The sequence below is a fragment of the Pelodiscus sinensis genome, chromosome 2, assembly GCF_052426305.1.
Source record: "Pelodiscus sinensis isolate ZL-2025 chromosome 2, ASM5242630v1, whole genome shotgun sequence".
NCBI classification, from domain to species: Eukaryota; Metazoa; Chordata; order Testudines; family Trionychidae; genus Pelodiscus; species Pelodiscus sinensis.
The window spans coordinates 115385688-115406610 of record NC_143053.1 but is presented as its reverse complement, the minus strand read 5'-3'; the positions used below and the strand labels follow the sequence as shown (position 1 = coordinate 115406610).

Sequence of the window (20923 nt, the reverse complement as noted above, 5' to 3'; positions counted from 1 at the left end):
TTTTTTTTTTAAAGGGAAAATATTTGTTGGGGAAGGGGAGGCGGAGAGAGAGGGGTGTAAGAAGCTGTAATTTTCTTTTCAAGGGAAAAGTTGTTTCTTGGTAAACTTTTTTAAAGTGAGAAGGTTTTTTGTTTTGTTTTAGTTTCCTCTTTAAAAAAAAAGTTTGGCTGGCAGTGGTGGAGAAGATGATGAGTTTGTGCAGCCTCCCTCTTCCCTTCCACCCCCACCCCCCCGCTCCTCCCTCCTGTCCTCTCTCCTTTGCTCCTTCTCCCCCCCCCCCCCCCGCCTGTTGCAGACTCTCTACCAACCAGCAGCAGCGTTTTGCCTGCAGCAGGACCTGATGCTCATCCATATTAAACCGTCTGAGCTCAGGAATCTGGCCAGATCATCTCCCCTCCTGCTGCAAAGTTTATTTTTAACCAGCAACTACCACAATTTGGATGAGGCTGCGAGGAAGAAACATCTTTTAACCCAATTCACCCCTTTATCCTAACTATAAGACCGCCCTTTCCCCGTAACCTTTTTCCCCCATTTTATCCCCCGGGGGGGGGGGGGGAGTTGGATTACAATGAGATGAAGGCTCCTCTTTTAAGGTAGAAAACTTTTTATTTTGTACAGCTCTTTGCTAACTTTTCGCCTTGTTTCTTTGGTGAATCGAAGCATCCAAGTGTGTCTTTAATTTGCACTTTGATACCTTTCTTTCTCTCTTCTTAACCTCCCTCCCCGCCCTTGGAGGGAGGTGGGGACCTTGCATGATCATGTGTGTCCTGTCCTTTCCCCTTCCTGGCTTTTATTTGTTGTTGTAAAGTTACAAACTCTCGCAGAGCCGCTTCTTTTAAAAGAAGTATCTAGAGTTTTTCACTCTTAGAGTGTCTTGTCTGTGTTTCTCTTTTCTTTTCTCTGCCATTGTGCTGTGGCAGAGGCACATCTGTGTGTGTGTGTGTGTGTGATGTGGATTGTAGGAGGAAAGAAACACATACATCGTCACGAGTACAGGAAGGAGCCTGGGCAGCATCCGAAATAGGGGAAATAGTTCAGATCATATGTACTTTTGCCAGTGCTGTTAAAACGGGGTATATTGGCTAATCCTTCGCCTCGCTGGACCAGATCTTGCATAGTTTTTCCTTCTTTGCGCTCCAACTTTTTATCCTTTACTCGTGTTGCAATTTTGTGTGGGGATGTGTTAATAACTTGTAAGATCTCTTGGAATAAGGACTTCTTTTTGCAAAGAAAGTTTCCTCCCCCTCCCCCATGTTGATGTGGACTAGTCAAGACTCGTCTCTTAGGAAACTGCGACCTTAATCGTTGCTAAGAAGCAGGGGAGAGGTTTTCCCTTCTCTTCTCTTCTGTGGATCAGCATATTTTCTCTCTCTCTGTGGCTAAGTGGGAGTTGCAATGAGGATGCGGATCCTCCTCCTTTGGGCTTGCTAGTCACAACTACAAGAACCTGATTCCCCTTTCTCTTCCCCCCCTTCCTCCCGCACTCTTTTCCTCCCTTCGGTGTAAGCAAGACTGAGTTTGCATAAGCTGGGCTCGGCACCATGTCCAGAGTTGGGCTTGTTTCGCTCCGTAATATGGGTGCCTGGGAGGGAGAAGCTGCAGCGTTCTGCACTCAACTTCAATTTTCTAGTTGTGCAACATCGTGCTCCCGGGACGGACGCATCTTGTTGTCGGGCAGAGTAGGGTAGCTGGAGACGCAAACTAGTTGGAGATGCTTACACTTTTTTAGAGAAGGCAGGGGGAGTGGTGGATTGAACTTTGGCATGTCGTTGATAAGTTTCCTCTGGCTCCTTCTCTCTTCCACCTCCCCTTCTACCCCCCCCTTTTTTTTTAACCTCTGAGATACATTATCTTTCTGCGCTCTGCAATGCATCCTTGATGGGTTATAAAAGAGGAGGAGAGTATTTCTCCTTGCTCAGCAGATTTGTCCTCCCCTGCTCCTTACTGGGTAGAAGACAGAACGCGAGCCCAGATCCGGATGAGCAGTTCACATTCCATTACGAAATTCTACACGGCTTCAGAGTCACCAGCAGCAGCAGCACCAATACTCCCTCAAACTCAGTTTCTTTTGGGGAGATGGGTGTAATGGAAAGTTAGTCTTTTATTTTCTTAACAAGGTGCAGTTTGGTTTGAGTTGGTGATTTTAAATATCCTAATTAGCTCTTCCTCTGCAGTATATTTTAGGATGTTTTGCATCATTTAGGAAAATCAGTGGAAAAGATGGGGAGAATGTGGGATTGGCTTGTTTTTTTTTTTTCTTCTGGGATGGGTGATAGCTGAAAGGAGCAAAGAGATGCCTTAATCTTAGGAAGGAGCTTACTGAAGTGATTTCTGGAAGGAAAAAAAAACCAAAGTAGATCTTAACTTTCACCATTCTATTTTGCATGTCTTATGATTTAGATAAGATCAAGTGTGGTTATTTGCTTCTGTTATACTACATACTCGACTAGTATCCAGATGTGACTTGGAATAATGTGGGAGAGGGAAAATAATCATAGTCATTTTTTTATTTTCTCCAGCCCTTCTAATTCAAACCTACATTCAATTGCTGTGCTTTTTAAAACAAGTAATTGCTTTTTAACAACTACAGTAGGAGTTGTTGGACATAATTTGACCTGCCATCTCTGAAGTTTATAGTGGAAACCTATTATAAGCTTGAAGTTCTGTGTTGAGACCTACTATTTTGAAGTACATAAAGTTACCACATTTGCTTTTTCCACAGAGTTTTTGGGTGTGTGTGAGAGGGATGCAGTCAGTGACTCATGACCAGGCCAGCAGTCATATTTGTTTTAGGTTTTCATTTTCCCTTTGAAGATTTAGGGGTATATTCTATTGATGTGCATGCATAATGCCCATTAGCATTAATGGGAGTTAGGTACATCTATGGGAGAATAGACTCCCCTTTGTGTTAGAAACTCAGAAACAGCATGGATCCATCACCCAATCAGTCAGGTTACCACAACATTTCTTTTCAACATTCATTTGGGAACACACCTACTGTCTTTACTTGGTACAATGCAATTTGGTCTGATCTTTCTCTCTCTTTGATTAGGTTTTCACATTTAGAACTTGACTGGTATCTTGTAGCTGTTTTTTTTTAATCATCATTTAGACACGATTTAGTATGCTTTCTACAAGTTTATTTTAATAGGAAATAATTTTTTTAAAGTTATCTCTTCAGTTTGTTAAACAATTTTCTTTAGACATTAATTTATCCTTTAACAGTCCTCCCATGGTATAATTTCATATAATTTTTTTGTTTTTTAGTATTAAAGCAATGTAACCCATGCCTTAAACCTAGTTTCTCAAGTTTAGCTGTCTTTTTTTCTTCCAAGACTGAAGTTTCATTTATTAGCAGATTTCAGTATAGTGTCAGTCTGACTCATGGTACAGGTGGTGCATCCATTCTTAACCGTTTACATCATTCAGTGACCTTTTGGTCATATGGTCTTTATTTTGGATTTGAGGGTCAGGAGATTCCTGAAGTTTCAGGGTTGAAAAAAGCTGAATGTCTATGTTGTGTGTCCATAGTAAGATTAATAAACTCTTCAATACCCAAGGAGAACATAACATACTACAAAGATTTCTCAGTTTTTGCTTTTTATTTTAAGGATTTTGTCACTTGTTTGGAATAATAATATAATATGTTCATAACTGCACAATGAGTTTACTTTCCTTTAGTTAGTGAAAACTCTTTGTTAATTAGAAACATAGTTTGGCCTTTTTGAAATAAAAATAATCTTGTACTTGCATTGTATATATAATAAAAATAGGGAGAGAAATCCCTTTGGTTATATTCATTATCCCTTGTAAAAGTAGGTGGTGCTTAGAAGGTCATAGGATAAGTGTTGCTAAGCAGCTAAACAGAAGGATGCTAAAATTAACCCAAGTGTATTATTTGTAAGGGATTCTTTTTTTTTTTTTTTAAGTTTAATAAAATTTTCAGTTTACTTACAGTGGTTCTTTAAGTGTAAAACCAACATCTTGGATTGAAATCTTGGAAAAAAATTTAGGCATATAAGTAAATTTACTCATTTAAATAGCCTGTTGGGATTACTCAAGTGAGCAAACTTACTCATGTGCTTTGGTGTTTGCAGAATTGGGCCCTTGATTTGTGCCCTTTACAAATGTCCTTGAAGAGTTATCTGTTATTCATTGCACTGTGAGCAACTGATGCATGTTGGATAGCAGCTTGTGCAGACAGTCTTGGAAAAAGCAGCACCAAAAGTTCTGCAGCAACAAGCAGAAAACAAGTACATTCTGCTTTGTTTAGTAAAGTTTTAGTTCTTTTTCTGTGCAGAAAATCCTCTTTAAGTTTTGATGACTGATAACTAAAATTACCACCTGTAGTGATTTAAAGGTTTAAAATGTGAAATCGTATGAAATTTTGTTAAATATTGGCAAGATTTTTATAGAAAAGAAATATATTCCTGGACCATTATTATGAATACAGGTCTTGAGCCAGAGTCTCCGTGATAATGTGACAATAAGGTTTTTTTTTTCCTAGCTGATAATCATTCCATTCTCTTAGAGGAGATTGGCAGTACTATTTTAAGTTCTGCTGAAAGTAGTAAGGATGCCTGCCTTCCACATCTGTTACTCTTTCACCACCTTTCTAAATTCAAGCAAAATGGTTCGTAGTTTGCATTATCACCAATGTTCTTCCTTCCTCCCTCCTCCCCCAAGCTTCTCCTCACAGTTTTAGAATGCATTTCAGGAGAGCAAACTGAAGCTTTGAAAAGAGGCAGAGTTTGCACTGTGTTCTCTTCATATAATTTTAATTATGACCAAAGTGTTCATATACACTGCCACCTTGCCAAGAAATGTCTTGTGAGATCACATATAGAATTGGGAGGAGGAGGAACAGTGTTCTCTTCAAGGAAAACAATAGGAATAGCCAATTTCTTATTGTTGGCTGGAAAATCTGATTTGTTAGAGGCTGGTGTTGAAAATGAAAACGAAAACAGACTCTTCTGAGGACTCCTGTGGCACCTTAGAGGCGAACAGATTTATTAAAGCATAAACTGATGAAGTAGGTTTTACCCACAAAAGCTTGTGCCCAAATAAAGCTGTTAGTCTCTAAGGGTGCATCTACATAGCACCATAAACTCGAAATAAGATAAACAATTTGTACTATGCAAATTGCATAGCTTATTTCGAGTTTATTTTGGAATAAAGTGCTATTTCGAGCCATCCCTTACTCCTTGAACAACAAAGTTTATGAGATGGTGAAATAGCATGTCTGTTATATTTTGGAATAGCGGACGCATTCAAAAGATGCAGGGTAGGTATTTCGGGATATCTCTGATATCCCAAAATAATTTGGATGTGTAGACATACCCTAAGGTGCCACAGGACTCCACATTGTTTGTGCATATTCAGACTAACACAACTACCCCTCTGAGCCTCTTCTGAGAACTCTTAAGAGGTGTACTTTCCATTTCTCATATCTTAGTTAAAACAGCAGTTGCAATGGTTATATTTCATTCACCATATATAAAGATGTTATGGATAAAAAAAATATTCTTTGGGGGGGATCCAGACTGAGTAGAAATCCAACTCTCCACTTATTGCTTTTTATGATGTGTTGAAAAGTTTGATACCACTTTTCTTGGAAAATAACAGAAATTTGCTTAGCTTTGCAGGGTCAGGTTCAGTGAGTAGCGCTTAATAACTAATGAAAATAGATGGGCTGGGAAGTACAGTGCTATGGGACACATCCGAACAGGAGTTGGGGGAGATTTGACTTCCCTTGTTGTTCCAGAGCAGAAATCTGCGGATGGTATATCTTGTATGCAAACCAGTCATTGGCATTTCCCACCTTAAAAGTTCTTTCAGACCCACCCTGGCCACCAATTTATTTCATACAGGAACACTTTAAAGTAGGACATACATGATTTGAGAGGCTACAACCAACTCTTAAGGCAGAACTAAAGCATCCTGTTCTTTGTTTTTGTGCCTACATGAATATTTAACTGCTTCAAAGCATAGTATTGCTTTCCTGCGAAATAAAAGGTCTAGTTAACAGGCAATTTGAAAAGATTTTCTCATTTTCACAGTCCCATAGCAGTGGGAATGGTGCAGTGCAAACTAACCTGGAAAGGACAAGAGAAGTGTGGTCCAGATTCTGCTCTGAGTTAAACTAGAGTAAACCTGGCACAACACTTTTGGATCAGTCGAGTTACTCTGGAATTACCTTAAGGTAACAGAAGGGAATCAGGACCTCTGTTTCCTCTAGCAATCTTGAGACATTCCAGTGAAGCTTGTTTTTAATGGTACTTCAGCTATCAATTTGGCCTGCCTACCAATCAATAAGAACAGTAGTTACCTGTGAATAGGTGCTTAGAGAAAAGAAGTAGGTGACGGGTGGAGACTGTTTATTCAGTGTGATTCAAACAGGTAATGCTTCCACTATTTGAAAGACTTTGTAAAGTCATAGATACAGAGCAGCTGAGTAGCTTAACTAGGATTCACCTGTAGGCTCTGAGTTCCATCAGGATGTGACTAACAGGGCTGAGAAAAGCTATTGGAAACTTCCCTCCCCAAGATATAGTTATATACTAAATAGGCATGCTGTGAGTTGTTAGATTAAAGGTTTTAACAGCTTTGATTACCCTCCCCCCAGTTTTCATTACAATCCGTTGTTCTCAAAAATAATATTAAATGTAGCGTTAGGATCTCACTACTTAAATGTTAGTGTAGGGTCCAGTTAGGCCTCAATTGGAGTATTGTGTCCAGTTCTGGGTGCCACATTTCAAGAAAGATATGGAGAAATTAGAGAAAGTCCAGAAAAGAGCAACACAAACAATTAAAGGTCTAGAAATCATGAGCTATGAGGCAAGGCTGAAGGAATTGGGCTTGTTTAGTTTGAAAGAGAGAAGACTGAAAGGGGACATGATAGCGGTTTTCAAGTATGTAAAAGGGTGTCACTAGGCGGAGGGGGGAAATTGTTCTCCTTGGCCTCTGATGATAGGACAAGAAGTAATTGGCTTAAACTGCAGCAAGGGAGGTTTAGGTTGGACATTAGGAAAAACTTCCTAACTATCAGGGTGGTTAAACACTGGAGCTACGTCTACATTGGCCCCTTCTCCGGAAGAGGCATGTTAATTTCCAACTTCAGAATAGGGAAATCCGCGGGGGATTTCTTTGAAATAGGAATAAGAGATCCTCTGGAAAAGGGCTTTATTCCGGAGGATCGCGCCAGTCTAGACGCTTTTTTCCGGCTTTTCCCCAAGCCGGGAAAAAAGTGGCGGCCATGTTTATTTAAATCCCGCGGGGGATTTAAATATCCCCCGCGGATTTCCCTACTCTGAAGTTGGAAATTAACATGCCTCTTCCGGAGAAGGGGCCAATGTAGACGTAGCCTGGAATAAATTACTTAGGGAGGTTGTGGAATCTCCATCTCTGGAGATATTTAAGAGCAGGTTAGACAGATATTTATCAGGGATGATCTGTGATTGGTCCTGCCGTGAGGGCAGGAGACTGGACTTGATGATCTCTCGAGGTTCCTTCCAGTTCTAGTATTCTATGATTCTATGAACATAGCGCAAAAGAGTTTTTAGCTAACATTGGTGGATTACTTGGATTTTGTTTGAGTCTTTTCATCATATCAGTTTTGGAGAAAGATCTCGGAGGTACAATACCTGTCAATCAGATCAAGTTTCTCTTGATCTCTCTCAGATTAGAAACAAAAAGCTAATATGTTTGGAACAAGAATAATATTCTTTTTTTAAGCTTAAGGTAAATTTTTCAGAAGCTTTTATGTCTACCATAGTACTTTTGTTGTTGTTATAACTTATGTCACTCGGATGTGGAAAAACCGCACATTCTGAATGACATAAGTTGCACCAGCAGAAATACTGGCATGGACAAAGCTATGTCGGTGGGAGAGAGTCTGATGTCAACATAGTTACCATTGGCTCATTGGGGACGGCTTAATTTATGTCAAGGGGAGAACTTTATCCAGGTGACATAACGCTGCTATACCAGTGATCATACAGCAGTGCAACTGCATCACTGAGGTTGTGCTTCTAGTGTAGACACGGCTTAAGTCACTAATTCCAAATAACTTTGAAAATGGGACTTAGATGCCTTAGATGCACGTCTACACTGTAGAGGAAAAGTTGAATGAAGATATGCAACTTCAGCTACGTTAATTGCGTAGCTGAAGTTGAAATAGCTTAATTCAGTTTTTGGCACTGTGTACACAGCAGGAAGTCGAAGGAAGAACTCTCTTCCTTTGGCTTCCCTTACTCCTCATGGAATGAGGGTTGTAGGATTCGGAGTAAGAAGTCCTCCATCTTGATGGTATTTTGAAATAACGGCTTGCTGTGTGGTCGCACACTTTGTTATTTCGAAATAATGTCAGTTATTCTGAAGTGTAGACATAGCCTTAGGCACTTTAGCAAATTTTATCCTGGATCTTTTAAAACTGTACTCACACTGATGGGCATGAGTGACTTGCCATCATGATGCAAAAAATATTATGCTATTCTAATGAGTTGTAGTTCTTGTTTTAATTCGTTAAGATTAATAGCGATCAGTTCTGCAAACAGCTGTCTGCTTTTTGTAGTTATTTTCTAACAGGTTTTGTACACACTTTGCTTCAGCTTATGCGAAAGCAAAAATAAACTTGTATATTATGCAAAGATTGAATAGGTGCCATAATTTATCTCATGAAGCTGGAAGAGGAATGAACTTTGATGCCCAGTTTTTAATGAGTTTATGTAGGTATTTGATTCGGAGATGTTAAAGGCTAACCAGTAAGTATATGCCTTACTAGCATGCTTTCCAGCTAACTGGTTAACTGGAGGGCGCCTGCCCTCTCTTCTCCCCCCTCTCCCTCCAGCAGCCCGGCCAGTAGGACCCCAGCTGCAGTGGTTAGTGGGGCAGGAGCAGCTCCTGCCAACTGCAGCCGGTGGTTAACTGGTTAAACAAATAATTTAACCAGTTAACTATTTTGGGCGTTTTTTACATCCCTAATTTGATTCTTTGTTAACAATAAGGGAAACAAAACATTGAATTCTAAAAATGCAGGTCGACTTTATTTCTTTCATCATTTGCTTAGCTTGCTTTTTTGAGGACATTGTTTAGGATCTCTTCATCTTGTATGTGATGTAATTATTCAGAAGTAGGGACGGAAAGGTTTAACTATTAACTTAACTGCTAAGTATTGCCTTACCAGCATGCTTACCGGGGTACCCAGTTAACTGGCGCCTGGCCTGGCCGGAGCAGCCGGGCCCAACATGTCATGGATGGGGGGGCTGCTCCATCCAGTCCCCTTTCTTCCCTGGCGCGGTGGGGGTTAACTGGTTAAACTTATAGTTGATCCATTTAACAACTTATTTTGTACCATACAGCAATTCATATTAATACTTTCATGTATGTTATAGCAGTAAATGTTCTCCCTGTATATAGTTTCTATGCTTCCTTTTTAACTCTCTATTTTATAGCTCACCCATAGAGATTTACGTTGGGTAGGTCTAGCAAACAAGATGTCTTCTGTTTCCTTTAGAGGAGAGGTGGGGAACCTTTTTTGGGTCGGGGGATGCTGAGCCACAGAAAAATCAGTCCGGGGATGCACACAAGTGAGAAGCCAAAAAAAACCAAACAACCCTGTGGCCTCTGACTGAGAAGCAGAAAGACACTCCCCACATTCCTGTCGCACACCAGAGCCTAGTGGGACCCAGGCTAGTAGACTGTGTGTGCTCCAGTCCTACAGTAGGTACAGGCTCCCCTGTATTGAGGGAGGGGGGAAAGTAGCCCTGAGCCTAGGGCTGGATCCAGGCAAGCTGGGGGCTGCATCGGACCCTCCAGCCTGAGGTTCTCCACCCCTGCTTTAGAGGATGGGAGGAATCAATTTAGAAATAATTTTCACAGTTGTCGGATTTGGTTGGGGGAAGCAGGAAGGAATTTACTAAAATCAGGTGGGTTTTTCTAATCATTGAAAAAATACTTGTCTTGACACAAGTCATTATGATGCCTAATAGCTTTTAGTGTTTTGAAAACTTGAGACGCAGCCAAGATACTAATGACCCTATGCCGTTCTGCATCCATGTGTAGAACTCACTCTGATGTCAGTGGAACTGCATGCATACAATGGGCAGTACATGGCGATGAACTTTTTAATGTGGCTGCCATGTGTAAGTCACCTGCTGTTACAGCTTTTCCCCCTCCAACAATTGTTCCCCTATGTTCTTTTTATGTTATAGCTTGAATGTTTCACTATAGTTCATACACCGTTTTTGTTTGTTTTAATGAAGATACTAAATTACAGTAAGAATAATTGAATGCTATAGAGATTAAAGATTGAAAAGGCTTTATGGGTTAACAACATCTTCCATCTTGCATATACAAGATACTTATGGGATAAGGGATATAAGTAAAATGAAGGTAATAAGTGCTTTTCTGTGTAGATGTAATATACACTTTTTACTGTCTGAAATTAATGATCTATCTCTCTTTCTCGAGAGAATTTTTGACATTTTGAGCTAACATTTGTTTTTTCCTAATATGCTGGCCCAAATATGTTTCAGTTTGTACATTCGTGTGACTTCCAAATGAAACTTAAAGTTAAGGCCTTGACAGTTTCTAGTAATGAATCCCACAATAACTTTCATGGCAGACGGGTGACTTTCCTACCCTGTTAGGTTCCTGTTAGTGATATTTGAATCAGTAAAAGTGTTAAATCCACTAATCTTATCCTGTTGAAATTTTAGGTAATTCTGTGCATCAATTTCTGTAGTTTATAATTGAACAGAAATCTTGTTCAAGTCATTGGAAACTCTGATCCATTTAAGATCTGCAGCATTTGTCCCCATTCTTTCTCCCTAAACTCTCAACTCCTGTCAGTTTTATGGAAGAAACTTTTTCTTTCCCTCCTCAATTTTATTATTGCTATTTTGTATTTATACAAAGACCAAACAGCTAGGTAGCTTTGCTGTGCACAGAATTACTGCCACACTGTCCTTAATTAGCTACATTTGAGGATGAAGTGAGCCATATGTCATAGTCAGAGTGGACGCCTAGTAGCTTATAAGGAAACCATGCACATTTTAAACACTGCAGGAGGGAACCAACAGAATCTGTATCTGCAACCCTATTAACTGCAATTCAGACAATTCTCAAGCTCTGCTTGCAAAGCTGGTGGAATTTGTAAGCTCTTTAAGTCTACTTGCTCTGGATTTTTCATGGTTCTTTTTTTGTACCCTGAGGGAAAAAAAGCTAAGGTGACTCTTCTTAAATGCTCAAAAGTCGGAACATGAAAGTTAAGGTTCTCACATGAACATTAAGTGGGCCATGCTGAACACATGTTATTTTTTAATTCCTGTTTTGTTTATTCCCACATAGACCTCTCCCCCTGAAAGCCATGGGTTCCATTTGCCTCTATGCTATCTTCAAAATGCATTCCTTGGGGAATCCTTCAGTTGTACTATTGCGCCAAATGAGGATGGATTGATTTCAATCACCAAAAAACAAAAACCCATTGATTTAAATCAAGTGTCCCATTGATGCTTTTTCACATTTATTCATACGATAGTACAAATCTGATCACTAAAGCTTGTTAATTTACTGCTCAGTACAGAATTTTACAACAGCTAAGAGGGTATACTTTGTGCAATTTTTTTAGATAACTTGATTGTTGTTAATATAGGAAATAGTACTTAATACAGGTTGAACCTAACAAATCCGGGACTCTCTGGTCTGGCAACATCCGTGGCTGGCAGGGCTATGGATGTTGCTGGACCAAAATTGTCCTGGAGCAATGCAGGGGCTGGGGAGCCCCCAGCCTGGCCTGGAGCCCACAGCATCAATGAGGACAGGTGGTGGCTGGGTAACCCCCAGGGCCCGGGGAGCCAACTTCTGCCCCGCCCGGGGAACCCCCAGCATTGGCGTGGCAATGAGGCTGGGGAGCCCTGGCTCCAGCTAGGGAACCCTCAGCTGCGGGGCGGCCCCATCCAGGAATTGAGGTGACTGGGCAGCCTCCACCAGGGAACCCCCAGCTGAAGCAGGGCTGGCGGAGGTGGGCATCTCTGGCTGGGGAACCCGCGGAATCCCCAGCATCAGCAGGGCAGCCCCAGCAGTGGTGGCCCTGGCTGGGGAAACACGTAGAGCTGCCACTTTGAAATGCCGCATGGAGACTGGGAGCATCCTAGCTGGCCCTGGGCTGCACATGGTGTTTCAAAGCAGCAGGCCATGCTCTATGTGGTGCTGCCACTTTGAAACGTTGCGGGGAGCATGGGGCCACTGGGGGACTGCCCTGCTGGCCCCATACTCTCCGCCGCACTTTTGCCTTTGAAGCGTAGCACCAGGGTGGTCCAACCTGTAATCATTACCTTTATCAAGCTGCAGATGCTGCAGCAGTACATTAGGAATGGTAAGAACTAAATCATAAACTCAAACACAACTGCAATTATATTTTATTAAACAAATCTTAAATGTTACATAAATGTTTCACATTTGCTGTTGAATCAGTCTCCTGAGTTACCAGCTGACAGCTGTCCTTAAACTTTTTCTTCCAAATTTTATTAACTGTAACAGAGAAGTCCTCAAAACACTAAATGTATAGTATCCTTAAAACTTTTACGAGTTCTCATCTTCCCCACTCCCACTGTCATTTTGATGGAGACAGGATTCCAGGTTACCCAAAAAGCTAAGATTGATTGTGCTTAGAGTGCACTGTATTTTGGAGTAAGTCCCATTGAAAACAAATATGCTGAAATAAAATAGGGTATAGACTTATGGCATCACCATTATGGTCTGTGACCATGATGTTCCAAAATAAGAGGCATGCATTATGTATTATAAAATAAGAAAATAACATGACAACTAGCAATTCTCGATTTCTCTTACTGCAGCTTTCTGTACTGCAGGGGTTCTCAAACTTTGTGATACCGCGACCCCGCTCTAAGGTACTCGCAACCACCCAGGAGGTGGGGACCCCAGTTTGAGAAACGCCGCTGTACTGTATACTTGGGTGATAGTCTGAACCTAGTTAACTAATTTAACAAGCCATAAAGATTAGCTAAGCTAAACTTTTTTTTTCTTGCAACCTCCAGCACATCGATTATTCTAAAAGGCATAGCGAGAGTCTTGAGGAATGATGCATTGCAAAGTTGATTCACGCTGTTCTTTTGACACATCTACATCATTTTCTCCCAATAAGCAGTTTTCCTTATGATGTTCCATTTGTGCAGATAGGCCTTGTATCATCTTCTTGCTCTGCTTACACTTAACTCATTCTCCTTTTTTACCCAGGGAATATATTTCTTCAGTATATTCCCAGATAGGGTCTGTTTTACTCTCCGAAACCATGACAGATTCTGTGAGGCAAAATGTAGGGGAATATAGGAAGCTGTGTGTGTGCTGAGTACTGTCTTCCCTTTTCCTTTACAGTCCTCTCTAATGTTCCTTTCCATGCTGCCTCCGCCCTCGCCTATATATTGTCTCTCTGTCTTTAAACAGTGTTTTAACTAACTCTGCAGTGCTTGGCCCACGTTCACCACCACATCAGCACAGAAAAAAAGCAATCCTATCCATCCCAGGTTTGGCTTTGCACATGTTTCTCAGCAGACTAACAGAAATTGAAAGCCCAGAACTTTCAAGGGGCAAGAGCTGGTTGTTAGACTAGACTAGAGTCATTAATTTATTTTTATGAGACTGTAAGTGTAGGAATAGGATGTTGGTGATAAGATTTAATTGTAACATTTTAAAATGAGAAATTTAGCATTTTATTGATAATTTTAAAAAAAACAGCTTAAATTTTAAAAATCTGTTTTGTTTTTTTAAATAATCTATTTTTATTCATCCTGCTCTAAATGTAACAAATACAGAATTCCACCCTGGACTAATTGTCTATCCCCATTCTGGTTCCCTGGCAGTAGTGCTCCCTTCACAGCTGTCCTTAACAGTGTAGTGACCCCAGAGGCTGTATTAATCTTCTAGTTTCCTGTGGGAAACTCAAGGTCCAGCTTTCTATGCAGAAAGAGTGAGAGATACACATGGAGGATTCTCTCTGTATCAATCTAAGGCATTCATATTGGGTCAGAGTTTATTCCCAGAATTAAGTAGCTCTTACACCAAATCCTTCAGTGTGAGAGTTCTGAATCCACTGTTTGTATGCAATTGAAAACTAATAATATCACATACAGTTCTCTTAGTCAGCTGGGCTTTAGATATTTGGCCATATAAAATGCTGAGTGACTGCTTGAGGAAGTATCTGCTGGTGCCTGATCTGACTTAGTTTTCTGGAAGCTGCTCTCTTGAATGTACTTGCCTGACTCATTTAACTTAGAGTAACTATTTCCAAGTCTGCTCCTTGTGCTTCCTTTTGAAAATGTACAGTGAAAAGTCTTTGGATCAAAAATAGTTTGTGTTGGATGGGAAAAACACAACCTCATGTACCTGTCACATGCTCAGTGACAGTTCCTAGCAAGCAGTTTGAATACAACGGCACCTTTCTCAATGCTAACTAATAGGTTATTTAGAGAGTCAAATGTTCTGAATAGTCATAAAGACCAATGCAAATGAGTGTGTAGTACTTGTAGTTATGTATGGTATCTCAATAACAGACAAAATGCTGCAGAAATGAGTTGGTTTAGTACTTGGTCTACTATTTCCCAGTGTGTAGGTGTAGACATAGCAAAAAAAAATCACCAAAATTGATTCTGTCTCCTTATTGGCCCACACAAGTGAGGAGTTAATAGTTTAATGGATTAATTGAAGGAGGGCATAGATATGAACAATTACTTGTTAAAATAGCTTAACCTGGGTTTTTTTGTTTAATTCATCCTTTTTTCCTTACTTCTGCCAACTTGTTTGGTCTCCTCCACCTTTTCTATCCTAAGTCCTATACATTTTGGGGGCAGAGATTCTCATCTCTTGCCATGTTTGTCCAGTGTCTAGCACAACTTGGTTGTCTCTACTTTAACTTCCCTCTTACACCTGGAGGTGATCCTTGAGCTTGTACAGGTTGAACCTCTCTAGTCTGGCATCTTTGGGTCCTGACCAGTGTTGAATCAGAGACTTTGGGAGGTCATCAGTGTTTAGCAGCATTACCAACACTTCCACTGCTTACTGGGCTCTTAGAAGACTTTTAGAGGTAAATTTGAGCTAAATAACAGTACAGCACTCTGCGAGCCAGGAAACAAACCGTATGGGACTGTGAGAAACTTGGCCACACCCCATGATAAGTGGACATCCGGCTAACTGAAATTATGCCAGACCATGGATGTTGCTGGACCAGAGTGTGCTGGACTAGAAAGTTTCAACCTGTACTACCACCATCCTGGCTTTGGCATATAAACAGAGGACTTTGGTTGCAGGATTGCCAATTGGGCACTTCTCATGAATACTTTCTTCACAGGAAAGACTTGCTGAATCTTTGTGCAGTGACACAGTAAATATACATGATTATGTAGCTTGGTTGTTTAGTTTTTGTTTCAGTTTTTCAGTGAATATGCTTGTCTCAAAACACAGAGCATATTTTAAAACTTCACTTCATCTACTGTTTGGGCTTGTTTGTGTTGTTTTAGGCACTGATGTAAACATGTCAAGCATTAAAATCTAGGAAGAAACTGGGAACAGAGCCTTGTACCATTCTCTCAATAATCACATTGTTGGTACAGTATAGAATTCTACTAAAATTTTCACCCTTTCCATTCAAAACCTAATCTAACTTTCATTCCTTAGGGTTCAGCATAAATAATTCACATTTAAGATTTAAAAAAATAAATGCATGCCAGCTAGGATGTATATCATATGCCCTGGTTTATAAAATATGAAAGCATACTGATTAATGAAAATTGCTAAAAGAGACACCCCCTCCCAGGGAAGGCTCCATTTTAATGAGGTTACCTAAATTAAACCAAACTAAAGGTAGTATATGTGGACCTAAGTACTAACTAGTTGAGTTGCAGAACACCAGGGTTCTACTATGTATGGGTTTCTCCCAACCAAGTGAAATTCAGAGTTACTAGAGCTGGTAAAAGCTGATATCAGATGTTTGCCCATAGATGCACAGCAAGCAGCGGTCAAACGCTTAAAGGCCAGTAATATGATAGATGACTTGTTAAGAATGCTTGCAGCAGGTTTCTTTTCAGGACATCGTTTGAAAAACGATGTGACAGCATTGGTGCTGCATCTAACAGAACTGCATCTTTCTTTAGCAAATGGATGCATCCTGTCAAATTGCACTGTTAAGCATGTTTAGTCATGTTGCTGTAATAAGCTCTGCAAACAGGAATGGGTTCTGCCCTGCTGAGCTTCATGAAGACTTTAATAAATTTGACTAGCTTGTTCTTGAAACTTTGTCCTAAATTTGCACCAGTCCCTTTCCATTCTGTGGCTGGGGTTGGCGAAGGAGACTGAGCAATGGGAATGTCTATAACACACTCTTGAGATGCAAACTACTGTACTTTCCTTAAGGAAAAAAAAGTATCAAGTAGCCATTTTAATGCTTTGTGTGTTTAATCTTGACTGTAAATTACATTATTTTATAGGTGGCTCTCTTCCTGGCATCTCAAGGTGTTAGACATGTTGTTGTGTGTGATGTGCAGCACTTGTGTAGTTGCTTTACTGGCACACCTCTGAGCCCAGATAAACTGAGCACCAAGAGCCTAACCTGTTCTTATCCTTTTTCCATTCTCCTGGCAGTTCTCTCAAAAAAACCCACACCTCTGCCTATGAAGTAAGTGAATATTAAATCTGTTAGTTATCATCTTGTAGCAGTGCAGAAAAGGCTCTTTCAGAACCCAAATACTGTTCATTAACATGTTAGGGATCTAGTGTATCTGTGTGGGTAATATAATCTTTTGCTTATGCCATCCCCTAATCATACAGATATTAAATATATGCATAACTTCATTCATAAAAGGTGTTCCATTAAAGTCAGTCAAACTGTGGGCAAAGTTAAATTAAATTTGATTCAATTAAACTTTTAAAAAATTTTATTTGAGATTAGACAGAATCTGCAACCCATACTCATCACTGTATGCTTTGTACTTATTACATTGAAACCAGTGAGACTTGTTGAGTAAATAAATACTCCTCAGCTTGAGAAATGGCTGCAGAATTTAGTCCATTGAGAGGTGGCTTTGAGTAAATGTTGCTAAGCTTTTAAAAATTATATTAAATTAGAGATCTGAAGTAAACGCAAATACAGTGTTTGTAAAATCTAAACAGAAACTGTGTAGTGTTTCAATAGCTTACACATTTTTTTTATTTTATGCAAAATTTGTTAACATGGCATACTGGGTCTGGCTGCAGAGCCATAGCATTTAGGCTGGAAGATGTAAAAACAAAGATGCCTTAAAGGTCATTTTTTCACTCCCTGGATCATGATGCAGTTCAGTGTATGGTTAGCTCTTCTTTTCTTGGTGTTCTGGTCACCAGAAATAAAAAAATGCAGCTAAGCCTTGATTTGTCTCCATCTCTTTTAGCCACACCCTTATGTCTCTGCTGTGCTGCTAGTAAAGTGAAGGAAGAATATAATTAGAATCCCTACAAAGTCTCTGCATCACTGAGGATCTTCCTTACACTCATGTGACCTTCCCTGGTCTGGTTAAGTCAGCTCTGTGGACCAAATACCTCAGTGTAGCTGTACAAAGCAGCTGCCCCCTCTGTTGCCTTATAGTTGACAAAAAAAGATACCCATCCAATATGGTAGTTGGGATTCAATTTTCATGTAAGGACATTTAAAGTTGTCATAAGGATAACCTGGGCTTTCAGATGTGCAGCAAGAAAATACGGTTGTTTCGCTTAGGAGAGCTAAAACTTGGGATTGACATTTTGATTGCATCTGATCTGCGGCTGGGAATGAAAGTTAGCTTTCTGCTTCAGTTTGTTTGGAAAGGCTGCCGGTGACCATCTCAACCCAACCTGCAGACATGTGGATCTGGGAGGGAGGGGAAGAGGCGGGAGCAGAAGGGGAGCATCACCAGAAAGGCAGAAAGACTTGGCTCTTGGCCACAAGCAGGAGCAGCAACAGCTGCCTTTAGCCCCAGGAGCCAGTCACTGATGTCAGCATAGCCAGCACTCCTTAAATTCTGAGGGGAAGAGGGGGAATGATTGGGTGAGAAATGTGTGAAGAAAACAGAGGCGAAGACCAGAGGTTGCCTTGCATAAAGCAACCTTCTTTTGTTTTATTCTCCTTGCTATCAGGGAAGGCAAGAAGGCTCAGGGCATTAGTAAAAAGATATGGTGAAGCTTTATGCCTTGTAGGCTGCCATTTCCAATCCAGTTCAGGGGGGCAATGCATTAAAGTCTTTGCCACCAGTTCGCTGTCTGACCTTTGTGAGATAAGGTCCACATTGCAAAATTCCCCGCTATAATTGGCACACAGTAGAGTGGTCCTGAATTGAATATCTGTGAGAAGTGACTTATCATCTTATCTGTCCTGGGAGTAATTCTTCCAGTTCAGGGCTGAGACATGTTGGCAGAGGAGGCTCTGCTGTGGGATCTGTTCAGTCTCCTGCCTCTGTCGCACGCTTTTCAGAAGACGGCTGTATTAGCAGGGTAAAGTGCTACTGGCGCAGTGCTCAGTACAATAATATCTTGCTGCGATGCTGTATACCGTACTGTGAATGACAAATATCATAGACACTCTTTGGGATTTTGTCATGGTCCTCTGTCAGGCTGAAGTGTTGGTTACGTTATGTTCAGGAATAGCACTTTGTATAGCCACTAGGGATGTAAAATCCCCCTTTAATTGATTACCTGGTTAAAGGAGGGCTGGGCAGAGAGGCTGCAACTTCCCCCATGGATAGGGGCTGCTTTAGCCAGCTGGAGCACCTCCCCACCCACAGCAGACCCCCTGGGGCTGGAACAGCTCCCTGCCCCAGTGGGTGGGGAACTGCTCCAGCTCTACTGGTTAACCATAAACATCCCTAATATCTGCCTAGAAAGCTAGCAAGTTTGTCATGAACTTTTAATACATTAGTTGTCCCAACAGCCCAATGAGGTAGTAGAATAAGAAGCATCCCCACTTTTGCAACTAGGAAAGTGGCACAGAGATGCTCTCAGTCCTGTGCCTGCACCAATAGGTTATGCTTCCTATCTAGGAAGCTAAACGCAAAAAAACTGTAGGTTCATAAATTACCGTAATTTAATAGCTGGCATACAAGTACTACAGTTTGAACCTCTGTAGTCTGGCACCTTTGGAACCTGACCGGTGCTGAACCAGAGAATTTGCTGGACCTCTGTCAGGCTCTGGAAGTATTGTCTAGCAGCATTACCAGCACTTCCACTGCTTACTGGGCTCTTAGAAGACATTTAGGAATAAATTAGAGCTAAATAACAGCACAAAACACTGTGAACCAGGACTGGCGACCCTAAACAAACTTTTGGGGAGTATGGGAAACTCAGCTACCCCCATGATAAGTGGACATTCATCTAAATAAAATCATGCCAGACCATGGATATTGCTAAAACAAAGAGTGATGGACTAGAGAGGTTCAACCTGTAATAGCACTGCAACATCTAATGATTGCTAATATATTGGATCTAGGTTCCAAGTGATGAATGGTGGAACATTATGAATTATTTGCATTTAAAAAGTACGTTTTTGTGCTTGTGAAAGTAGACCGGTTTACAACAGTGACCACTTGCACTAAAGCCTGAGTAAATTAATGGACCTTTAAACCAGCCCATGATCTGAAATCTTACAAACTTTGACCTCTCTTGGATTATGAAGGAAAGAAATTTCAGAATCAATGGACCCCTGCTGGAAAAGCCAGGCCAATAGCTCCTTTTGATGTTCAGATGTAGGGCTTGACTCAGAATGCTTCAGTTGATTTAAGGCACTGTAGCTCAGAGCACAAGAAGAGAGTCAGCACAGTGATCAAGCCTGAACAAAGATATATAGATGTGTGTGCTCATAGTGACTGTGTGTTACCCCAATTTGCATCACCGAAACCACTATAGGAGACAGACACTGCTGTTTAATATTTTTATTTAGTACCTATTACAATATCAACCAGAGCCTACAGTCAAGATTGGAGCACCCTAGGTGGTATAAGGACACATACTAAAGTGTCACCCTCAGTCCAAAGCATTTACAGATACAGACTGAAAAGTCAGGAGTGACAAAATAGAGCACTGCAAGATGGACCCTTCAGGAGAGCTGAAAAATAACTCAGATGATAGTGATAGGTAATCTCTGGCCATGTCCCAACTAGCATTTAAATGTGTGTTGCTAGAACATGGTAGCCAATTTTCTAACTAAAACTTTTAACAGTCCAGAGTGGACAAGACACGCTGCTTTTTACAGCCACTAAACTGGAGAGTTAAAGTCACGGGTTTACCTTGAATAGCTGACACCTGTTTAAAATACAGCTCGCCTTGTCTGTGCTGGGATTTTAATAAATGTTAAGAATATACTTTTTTTCTTAATTAAGACAAATCCATTGTCGGAAGGAATGTTGAGGGTTACAGCTTGGGTTCGCTATTCATCTTCAGAAACTTGCCCAATAGGAAAAGATGGGCCACAGGGAGAGACAGCACAATCATTAGGAGTGAGCGGTCCACAAATTATATAACATGTTTTTAATGAATTTTTTTTTCAAGACTCACCTACCCCTTGTAACACTTAAGATAAACATACAGAATTAAGGACCCACCCACTCCCTCATCCATTATGCAATTTGTGGCCAGCCCTTTAACATCAGGATATGGATAACTGATCAAGGGCCTAACAATTCAGGGGATTCCTGATCTCTGCCTTACCTCTGAAAGATATCATTAATTTACAAGAACAGTGTGTCCAGTATCTCCCCCCCCCCTCCACACACACACTTGATTCCACTCCCCACTTACCCAGAGGTAGCCGGAAGCTCTCCATGCACAACTAGAACCTTTCTGAATGAAACTTGGCCAGACACAATTAAAGCATTTGTCCTGTCCAGCCAAGGGGGTGTCGTTGTTACCA

General features: G+C 40.8%; 1 protein-coding gene across 10 annotated transcripts in view; it reads left to right on the top strand.

Annotated features, from left to right (window-relative positions):
• Positions 1–20923, top strand: part of RREB1 (ras responsive element binding protein 1) — a 176670-nt gene that overhangs the window by 968 nt on the left and 154779 nt on the right. For 2 of the 10 annotated variants that reach the window (XM_075921291.2, XM_025179328.3), the window contains exon 1: positions 282–593. The exons of the other annotated variants lie outside the window; for them this stretch is intronic. The gene's annotated coding sequence lies outside the window, so the exon portion shown is untranslated. Of the gene's footprint in view, positions 1–281; positions 594–20923 lie in introns of those variants that run through there. 10 annotated transcript variants of the gene reach the window in all.